The following is a 10,824-nucleotide window of genomic DNA, read 5'->3' on the forward strand; positions in this document are numbered from 1 at the left end:
ACTTTTCAGCCTAGGAGCGGATGTCTAGCAGGACCCTACCCAGAGAAGCAGTGACTCCAGAGATGGAGGCAGAGATGATGATGTGGAGAGTTGGAGCCGGTGGGGACTTTAGACCCAGAGAGGGAGAGGGGCTGTGTGCTGATGACCAGGGGGCAGGCTTGCAGGGTTGGTTGATGATGCATGGAGGGAATTGTAACCATGGCAATGAGATGATATACAGTAGGATGAATGTAAAACTAATGTTTTCCCATGTAAACTATCACACAATTCACAATAAAACATGAGAATAAATAAATAAAAATAAAATACTTACTGATGAAGGTCAAGACTACATACAGTCTTCTGTATGTATTACATCTCAATGTAAAGAAAACAAAAATCATAACTGGATTAATAAATAAATTAAATGGAAAAAAGATTGAAATTGTCAAGGATTTAATTTTGTTTGGATCGAAGTCAACACTCATGGAAGAAAAGGTCAAGAAATCAAAGGACATATATTCTTGTTAGAACCTTAGGCAAATCTGCTGAAAAATAATCTCTTTAAAGTGTTCAAATGCAAAGATGCCAGTTTAGGACTAAGGTGCATCTGACCCAAATCATTGTATTTAGGATCAACACTGGACCAGGAACCACAAGGTTGGCAGTTCAAACCCACCAACTGCTCCTCAGAAACCCTATACAGGGTCACTATGAGTTGGAACTGGCTCAATGGCACTAAACAACAACAACAAATGCATATGAAAATTGGACAATGAATAAGGAAAAAGGGAGGTGAATCAGTTCATTTAAAGATTGGAGAAGAGTTGATTATTTTAATGATGACAAGTATTGTAAGTACTTCGGTCTGCCAGAAGGACAAACACATCAATCTTGGAACAAATACAGACAGAATACTCCTTAGAAATGAGGATGGTCTCTTGTCCTTTGGATATGTTGTCAGAGTGACCAGTCCATGGAGATGAACATCCTGATTGGAAAGGTGGAGGATCCATGAGAAGAGAAAGGCCCTTAGTAAGATGAATTAACACAGTGGTAGCCACCGTGGGCTCAAACAATAATTTTGAGGCTGGCACTAGACCAGATAGCATTCATTCTGTTGTTTATAGAGTCTGAACTGACGTGACAACACCTAACAACAACACAAGTGCATTGGCAAATGGTTAAGGGCTTGACTACTGGTTGAAAGGTTGGTGATTCAAACCTACTCAGAGTAGTCTCTGAAGACTGGCCTGATAATATGCTTCCCAAAGGTCACAACTTTGAACACCCTGTGAAGCAGTCCTACTTGGCACACATGGGTTTATTGAGTCAGAATTGACTTGAAGACAACCAACAATAATAATGCATTTGCCTGCATGGTATAGTAGACCAAGCTTGCCATGTGAAGGAAAGAACAGATGTTAAATATCAGACTGATTTGGGTGTCAACATTTGCCCATCACTTGCTAGCTGCAGGTATGACCTTTTGCAGGTTGCTGAATTTCTTTGACTTGGACTCATCAGTTGTTGCCTTGGCTCAGTAAACTAATGATCAGATTAGTGTCTCACAATCCTTTTGGTCCTGCCCTAGGGCTTCCAGAAATCTGCTTCATCTCCAGCCATCAAGTTTCATCAAGGCAGAAAGAAAGCGGGAAGAAGAAGGTTCTAGCTGTGTAAGCCAGTTGCTGTGATGTTGGTTCCCACGTGTGTGAGAATAGAACTGTGCTCTATGGGGTTTCAAGTCACTGATGTTTTGGAAGTAGATCTCTTTCTTCTGAGATGCCTCTGGGTGGATTCGTACCTCCAGCCTATCAGTTAGCAGCTGAGTGTGCTAATCCTTTGCATCATTGCATCAGTGATTTCCCCCTGTATTAGGAATGCAAACCAGTCTTGGGCCAGAAGACTGCTTCACACATCAGTCATATTGACCAGGACTGGTCCCAGGACCTCACCTCCCAAGGATGGCATCTATTGAAATGATGACCACAGGTATCAAGCTCAGCTGGGATTAATTATGACCTATGCTTTGGGCTGAGTATGTTCCTTCTCCAGGCAAAACTGGATTCTTATCAAGGAAGAATGGGATTCTTGGGTTCTTAACAAGTGATTATGGGGATGGGTATTGGACAGCCAGTGACAGCTGCTGGTTTCCTGTTGTCTCTTCTCTGGCAAGTTGCTTGCTCCATAAATGTGTTTTCCATGGTATAAAATTTAATCTCCCCTGCTCATCTGCCTTGATTGCCTCTCGCAGGTTTCTGATCTTTATGAGTTTATTGTGATTTAATTCCCTTACTGTCATCAATGCCTGGATTCAGAAAGTGACTTTTTAAGATAGAGGTCTTGAGGATAAGCCTGAGCAGCCCCAGACTGTCAAAGCATTTCTTTTATCTGCATTCCCTGAGGGCAGGGCACCCTCCGGCATCTTCCCTTCACTTTCTCAGCTTGCTCCACTGCCTGTAATCTGCAGGTAGAGAGCTCATGCCTGCGGATTGAGGCAGCCTGGAGAAATGGGTCATTATGTCTTATTCAGGTCCAGGTGTGACAACTTCAGTCAGTTTCTTCTCATTTCTGACCTGACAAAACTGCAGAATAGTGAATCCCATAGCCCAAAAGAAAGTCCAGGAAAAAGATCTAACTCCTGGGGGCAATGTCTCAGAATCCAAGGTGTGTTTCTAGCCAAAGCTTCTGAGGAGGCAAATTGGTGTGCAGCCAGAGGGAAGGAAGAGGCAGTGGCTTGGCTATGTCATGGCTGCTGTTGTCCAGCTCTGTAACTCACAGTGACTGTGAGGACATAATGAGATACCATCCGGTCCTGCTCTGGGGAAACCCAAGCCCACTACCATCAAGTCATGTCTCAGTGTTGCAGCCACTTTGTCAATCCATCTCACTGAGGCTCTTCCTCTTTTATTCACCAAATGATGTCCTTCTCTAGGGATAGGTTCCTTCTGATGACATGTTCCAAGTACGTGAGATGAAGTCTCCCCACCCTCACTTTTAAGGAACATTCTGGTTATTCAGAGGAAGCCCAAACCAAACAGTGCCATCCAGATGACTTGATTCCAACTCACAGCACCCAAGTGTGACAGTGTAGAACTGGACTCCGTAGAGACTCCAGTGACTGGTTTTTCAGAAGTAGGTCACTGGGCCTTTCTTCTGAGGTGGCTCTGGGTAAACTCAAACCCCTCATCTTTCTGTTAGAAGCTGAGCACAGTAACCATTTGCAACAGGGAAGTTGTAAAAGTCAAGAAGGTTCATCTGGATTGGAGTGGGGCAAGTCTGGACAAGCATGAGACAAGGGGAGTGAACATGTGGTTCTCTTAACAGTTCTGATATTGCCTGTGCTAAGTGGAACCAGTGGAGATAGGGAAAATGGGATTGTTATCTGGGATTTCTGAAGAATAATTCTGCTTTGAGCATTAGACTATTAAATGTAAAAATCAGATAGTATCCACACAACCTATTTATGATGAGCTGGAGAGCTGTTATCTGCCATTGATTTTGCTCAGTATCAGGAGGCCTGTTTGCATAAGAGTTAAGCACTCAACAATTAACTGGAAAGTTGGTGGTTTGAGCTTACCAGCCGCTCTATAACATGTGGCAATTCTCTTCCATAAATATTACAGTCTTGGAAGCCCTATGGGGTAACTTTATCTTACAGGATCATTTTGAGTCTGACTTGACTCAGTAGTAGTAGGTTTGGTTTATGGACTCAGTGATTTGCTTATCTTATCCTAATTCTTACAGACACCCTTGTTGCTTCCTTTGGCCTCGTTCCCAGACACTATTCATGGTTCAGTTCATGTGCTGTCCCTCCACAGAGGCAGACAAGACACTGGTGGGAGCGATCATCCTGTCTGTTTCTCTGAGCATCCTTTAGCATGTTTAGTCATTTGCTTAGAATTTCTGCTGGTATTATGATTTTGTTATTTTCGGTTCTAGACTCTTCAGTGACTGGAGAATCTGGGTTTTGCTCATGTCTCCTTCGTTTACTTCTACATTGTTCAAGGAACACTTATCCATCACCTATTCTTCCAAAGAATATCGCAGATTCTTGGGATGCATGAGTAACATCTGTCATCTATGAAAATGGAGGACATTTCCATTTACAATGAAGGAAACCTCCAGACTCATGGCCATCAAATCCATTATGACCCATAATGACACCATACTTCATGGTGCTCCAAAGGGCTTTCTTGGCTTACATCTTTACAAAAACAGATGGTCAGAGCTCTTGGCATCTCCCCATTCAACGTGCAGCCACACCTTCTCTTGCAGCACCAGCCGCATCCCTGAGACAGGATGGTGAAGGGCAGAGTCAAAGGATTTGGCCAAATTGGGTGCCTGGTCACCAGGGCTGCTGTTAACTCTGGCAAGGTGGAGGATGTTGCCATCAATGACCCCTTCATTGACCTCAACTACATGGTATACATGTTCAAGTATGATTACACCCATGGCAAGTTCAATGACGCTGTCAAGGCTGAGAACAGGAAGTTTATCATCAATGGGAAGTCCATCTCTATCTTCTAGAAGCAAGAGTCTTCCAATATCAAGTGTGGTGATGCTGGTGCTGAATATGTTGTAGAGTCCACTGGTGTCTTCACAACCTTGGAGAAGGCTAGGGCTCACTTGAAGGGTGGTGCCAAAAGGGTAATCATCTCTGCCCCTTCTGCTGATGCCCCATGTTTGCGATGGGCATGAACCACAAGAAATATGACAACTCCCTTAAGATAGTCTGCAATGCCTCCTGCACCACCAACTCTTTGCCCACCCTGGCCAAGGTCATCTATGATAACTTTGGCATTGTGGAGGGACTCATGACCTAGCAGACTGTGGATGGCCCCTCTGGGAAACTGTGGCATGATGACCATGGGGCTGTCCAGAATATCATCCCTGCATCTACTAGTGCTGCCAAGGCTGTGGGCAAGGTCATCCCTGATCTGAATGGGAAACTCACTGGCATGGCCTTCAGTGTCCCCACTCTCAATGTGTCTGTTGTGGACCTGACCTGCCGCCTGGAGAAAGCTGCCAAATATGATTACATTAAGAAGGTGGTGAAGCAGGCATCAGATGGAACCCTAAAAGGCATCTTGGGTTACACTGAAGACCAGATCATCTCCTGTGACCTTAACAGTGACACACACTCTTCCACCTTTGATGCTGGGGCTGGAATTACCCTCAATTGTCAAGCTCCTTTCCTGGTATGACAATGAATTTGGCTACAGCAATAGGGCAGTGGATCTTATGGTCCACATGGCCTCCAAAAAATAAGAGCCCCCTGGACCACCAGCCCCAGCAACAGAACTAGAGAAAGAAAGAGGACCTCAGCTGCTGGGAGTCCTTACCCCAACTCTACCCCCTTACACACTGAGAAGCTCCTATCTTCACAGTTTCCATCCAAACCCTCTGGAGAAGGGGAGGGGCTTAGAGAGCCTAGTCTTGTCATGTATCATCAATAAAGTTCACTATCCAGCCAAAAAAATCCAAACAAACCCACAGATGGTCAGGTCTTTCTTCTGTGTAATTGATCGATAGGTTTGAACTATCAATCTTTTGGTTAGCCACTCAGGGACCTTTCACTATGGAGGAAACAGACACTTGCCCATGATCTCAGATTGTCCAGACTACCTGCAAACCTTAGGCTGGGTGTTGAAGGTTGGGAAGGGAAAACACAAGCAAAGGTGAGGAGTTGTGAGGGTCAATACTAGGCTTGCATATGGGTGGTGAATTGCCTTTTCGATGGTTGGAGAATAGAGTAGATGTTGGAGAGTGATGGGCGAAGATTCTAGAAAGGTAGTTTTGAACACTTTCTATTGCACCACTGCTCAGTGCAATGCCATGGACAAAATAGGTACTCAAATGTTTGTTGACTGTTTTGCTTTCCTTACAACGTGGCATATTTTATGAAGCCCTTTGATACCTGCTATGAGATATTTCAACTCAAAACTCTATGAGCCTGGAAACAGACTGAGAATGCAATGTTTTGAAGACCTGGATTTGAGATTTGATTTTCTAGCCCTCTCTTGATTTCTGCTGCCTTTGTTCTAACCAAGAAGCCCTCCTTGAAGTAAGCAGAAAGTTTAGGTTCTTGGCAGGACATGAGTTCAAACCCTTAGACATTCTATTTTTAATAAGCAGGCATGCTTGGAGGTTTGTAAATGAAAACAAAAAACAAAAAATAGAAACACAAACTCAGTAAGACTTGGATATGAAGACTTTTGATTCTCTCTCTCTTTTTCTTTCTTTTTTCTTTTCAGTTCAGGAGATAACGTCATTCTATATGAGAGCCAAATTATGTCCAACGATGAAATGTTTTCACTGATGCTTTCTGATCAGTTCAAGTGCTGTCAGGGAGTTGAGATCCTGCTGGAGTTGAACAGGCACGTGGAAGCTGAATCCGTGCATCTGTTTGCATTGTTTGTGATTGTTTTAAGGTGTCTATTGTAAGTAAAAGTGGCCTTGGTATCACAGTAGTTAGAGTGCTTGGCTGCTAAGTGAAAGGTCAGCAGTTCGATCCCATCATCTGCTCTATGGGAGACAAATGAAGCATTGAACTTCTATAAAGATTGTTGTTGTTGAGTGTCATCAAGTCGATTCTGACCCATAGCGATTCTGACCCATAGCGATCCAAGAAGCAGCCGGTGAGCTTGAACCGCCAATCTTGCAGTTCAAATGGCTTTGCAGTCTGGCACCATAAAGATTACAACTTCAGAAAGTCTATGGGGCAGTTCCACTCTGTCCCACAAGTCGCTATGAAGCACAATGAACTCGACAACAATGGACTTTGCGGGTTTGGTTGGAAATCAAAGTTTTCATGCTTTGTAAAATTTAGAAATAGAGAGACCCCCACCAGATAAGTGAAAGCTTCTGTTTGGAGGCCAGCACACCTGATATTATTGAACTCTGATCACAGCACTTTTTAAAAACCTTTTCTAGATCCCCACTGCTTGCCGGAAGAAGCTAAGAGTCTTTAGACTGGCCTTCATGGACAAAAACCAATTGGTGTCAGCACAAAGCTTTTGGGTATGAATCCAAACAGTGCTTACTGGTCAGGGGTAGATAATCCTGGGCTCTAGGGCCTCAAGAAACAATTTGTTTTGGGAAAATGGTCTCTTTTGTTCTCTTTTGACTCTTTGTTTTTGCTTGAACTTTTTATGTTTGTGTTTGAGATTTCCATTCACTGGATATCTACTACCTGATCAGAATTCCCAATATATTATCCATTTGTTATTCTACTTACTACAAGAAATATTTGCATGGTAGGGAAGGGAGGAAGGGAACCAGAGACTCCATTCATAGGTGGGACATAGCAGAGCTGTAATAGATAAAGAGTTCAGATCCTAAACATCATTGCTCTCTAATGGCTCACCCAACAGAACAATTTTTATGAATCTTACCACCAGGATCCCTGGTGGTGCAATAGTTAATCACTCAGTTGCCAATTGAAAGGTCCATAATTCAAACCCATCAGCAGCTCCATGGTGATCTACTCTTGCCAAGATTGCTGGTAGGTGCCATTGAGTCAGTACAGACTTGTAACAACCCTATTCACAACAGAACGAAACACTGCCTGGTCCTGTGCCAACCTCACAATAATTACTACGTCTGAGCCCATTGCTGCTGACACTGTGCCAATCTATCTCATTAGGGGTCCTCCTCATTTTCTCTGACCTCTCCTCTTTATCAAATATGATATCCTTCACCAGGGACTACTCCCTCTTGATATATGTCCAAAGTATGAGAGATGAAGTGTGGCCATCCTGGATTCCAAGGAATACTTCTGGAATATACTTCTTCCAAAACAGATTAGTTTAGTCTTTTGGCAGTCTACAGTACTTTTAATATTCTCCTTCAACACCATAACACAAATGTGTCAATTCTACTATGATCTTCCTTATTCACTGTCCAACTTTCACATGCATATGAGGTTGGTGAAAATATCATGACTTGAGTCAGGAGAACGTTGGTTCTCAAACTGATATCTTTGTTCTTGAACACTTTAAAGAGGTCTTGTAAAGCAGATGTACCTAATTGAATATACCATTTGATTTATTGAGTGCTGCTTCCATGAGTGTTGATGGTTGAGACTAGCAAAATGAAGTCTTTGACAACTTCAATCTTTTCTCCATTTATATGGATGTTGTTTATTGATCCAGTTGTGAAGATTTTTGTTTTCTTTACATTGAGGTGCAACCCATACCAAAGGCTGTGGTCTTTGATGTTTATCAGTAAGTATTTCAAGTCCTCTTTGCTTTCAGCAAGTAAGGTTGTACCATCTGCATATTGAACGTTGTTAATGAGCCTTCCTCCAATCCTGATGCCAAGTTCTTCTTCATATAATCCAGCTTGTTGGATTACGTGCTCAGCATACAGGTTGAATAAGTATGGTGAAAGAATACAGTCTTGGCACCCATCTTTCTTAATTGTAAACCATTCAGTGTTTCCGTGAACTGTTCAAACAACTGCCTCTTAGTCTGTGCAAGTTCCTCATGAGTACGATGAAGTGTTCTGGAATTCCCATTCTCCACAATGTTGTCCATAGCTTGTCATGATTCACACAATCAAGAGTCTTTGCATAGTCACCAAAGCAAGGGCAAACATCTTTCTGACATTCTCTGCTTTCAGCCAAGGTCCATCTGATGTCAGCAATGATATGTCCCTGGTTCCATGTCCTTGTTAGAATCTGGTTTTAACCTCTGGCAGTTCTGTAAAAGTACGATTGCAGCCATGTTTGTATTATCTTTAGCAAAATTTTACCTGAATCTGTCATTTACAGCCTAGGAAATCTCATGGGACCATTCTACTCAGTCCTGTAGAGTTGCTGTGTGGTCATTGTGAGTCACCATCAACTCAAAGGCAAACAAGAAGAAGAAGAAGCAGAAACCACTCAAACAAATTAAGGCTAAAACAGGTTTCTGTGCTCTATTATGGTGAGAATTCATTCTATTATTCATTAAAGAAGCCCTAAGAAATATGCTGCCTTATTTTTTTAAGATATAAAAAACCAAACCAGTCAAGAAAGTTTTGTCTACTGGAAATAATCTTGTGATGGCCCTGAGGACACAGATTTTGTCTGAGTCTTACATGCTTATTACATGTTGAATGAATGAATGGAGTAGCTGAAACTTGAACTTAGAGATCCCAGCGAGATGGATTGGCCAATCAATGGACTCAACCACAATAATGAAGTTGGCCCAGGATCGGACAGTGTTTTGTTCTGCTGTGCATAATGTCGCTATGAGTCGGTACTGACTTGATGGCACCTAACAACAACAACAAGTTATTATTATATTTATTATTAGCTGGATTACGTGGAATAGAGTTGCAGAATCAGTTTTCTCACTCACAAAATGAGATGATTGGACACCAGATTTAAAAACAAAACAATGCAAAAAAAACCAATGTCACTGAGCCAGCACTGCCTTATGACAACCCCATGTGTGTTAGAGCAGAACTGGGCTGCACAGGGTTTCCTGTGGCTGACTTTGTAGAAGTAGATCGCCAGACCTTTCTTCTGAGATGCTGCTGGGTAGACTCAGGCCTTCAACCCTTTGGTGACCAACTAATATAAAATAATTCTTTCTAATTCTTAGATTCTATGAAACAATAGGGAATACAGTATTTGTAAACAATAAATGCATATATTGGGTGTCCAAGACTCAGAGATCATACTTGCTTATCTAGAACATCTCCTTCATCTGAATAGACTGGGGACTAAAGAAAACTATCCATTAGCTTCTAGGAAAGCTCTTCTATCCCCCAGTGATAAGAGGGGAAACAAACCAACCAACCACTGCTGTTGAATCAGTTCTGACTCACTGCAAACTGTAGGACAGAGAACTTCCTACAGAGTTTCCAAGGCTTTACATCTTTATGGAAACTGACTACCACATCTTTCTCCCATGGAGTAGCTGAACGGCTGACCTTTTGGTTAGCAGCCTAGGGAGATGTTTATTTTTGGTTGGCAGCCTTGGACGATTTTTATTCTGCCCATTAAGGACTGCTCTTTTATTTTCAAATTCTCTTTGCACTGAATTCTTCCTTTCAGCTTATTCATAGATCTAAGCTTCTGCAACTTTGGAATGGAGCCAGGTTTTGATTCCATGCTTCCTCTAGAGACTCTCCATCCTTTCTCATGACCGTATGAACCATTCGTTTCTCTTCTTCACCTGCTGTTCGCTTGAAAACCTCCGATGTGGGTTTGCCACTGACATTGGATTGCTCAAGGTCTCCACAGTGTCTTCGTTGCTGGTTCCAGTTCTGGCTTTCTTCCTGGCACACAGCAGTGATGTCTTCTCCCTGAGTTGCTCTGACATTTCACTCACCTCAGTGTTTCTTGGAGTTTCTCCTCATACATCTTAGGTCTTCTGTGTTGGCTCTACTGATATTGAACTCGTACTATTTTGCAAGGTTCTGTCTTCAGTCTTCTTGCTTTGTACAAACTGTCTGAGTGAAGGAGTCCTGGTGGCTCAGTGGGCTAAGGTCAGGTTTATAACTGCAAGGTCAACTCAGAGGTTCAAACCCACCAACTGCTGCATGGTCCGTAAAGAGTTATAGTCTACGAAACTCTGAGGTGCAGCTTGGCTCTGTCCAATAACATCACAGTGAGTCAGGGTAGACTCCATGACTGCTTTGCTTTCGGTTTTTGATGTCTGGGTGATCACATCTTTCTCAAATACTCCAACTGATAACAATTGATAACACACATTTAAAATTATTTAAATAGTATTATTATGATGTTGTTAAGTGCCATCGAGTTGGTTTTGACTCATAACAACCCTGTATAGGATTTCTGAGGAGTGACTGGTGGGTTTGAACCACCAATCTTGTAATTCAAACTGACCT

General features: G+C 42.5%; 1 pseudogene; it reads left to right on the forward strand.

Moving 5' to 3' along the window:
- Nucleotides 1-4,281: 4,281 nt before the first annotated feature.
- On the forward strand, nucleotides 4,282-5,250 carry LOC102831381 (annotated as a pseudogene).
- Nucleotides 5,251-10,824: the final 5,574 nt, after the last annotated feature.

This window comes from Chrysochloris asiatica, unplaced genomic scaffold (assembly GCF_000296735.1).
Source record: "Chrysochloris asiatica unplaced genomic scaffold, ChrAsi1.0 scaffold00001, whole genome shotgun sequence".
Classification (NCBI taxonomy): Eukaryota; Metazoa; Chordata; class Mammalia; order Afrosoricida; family Chrysochloridae; genus Chrysochloris; species Chrysochloris asiatica.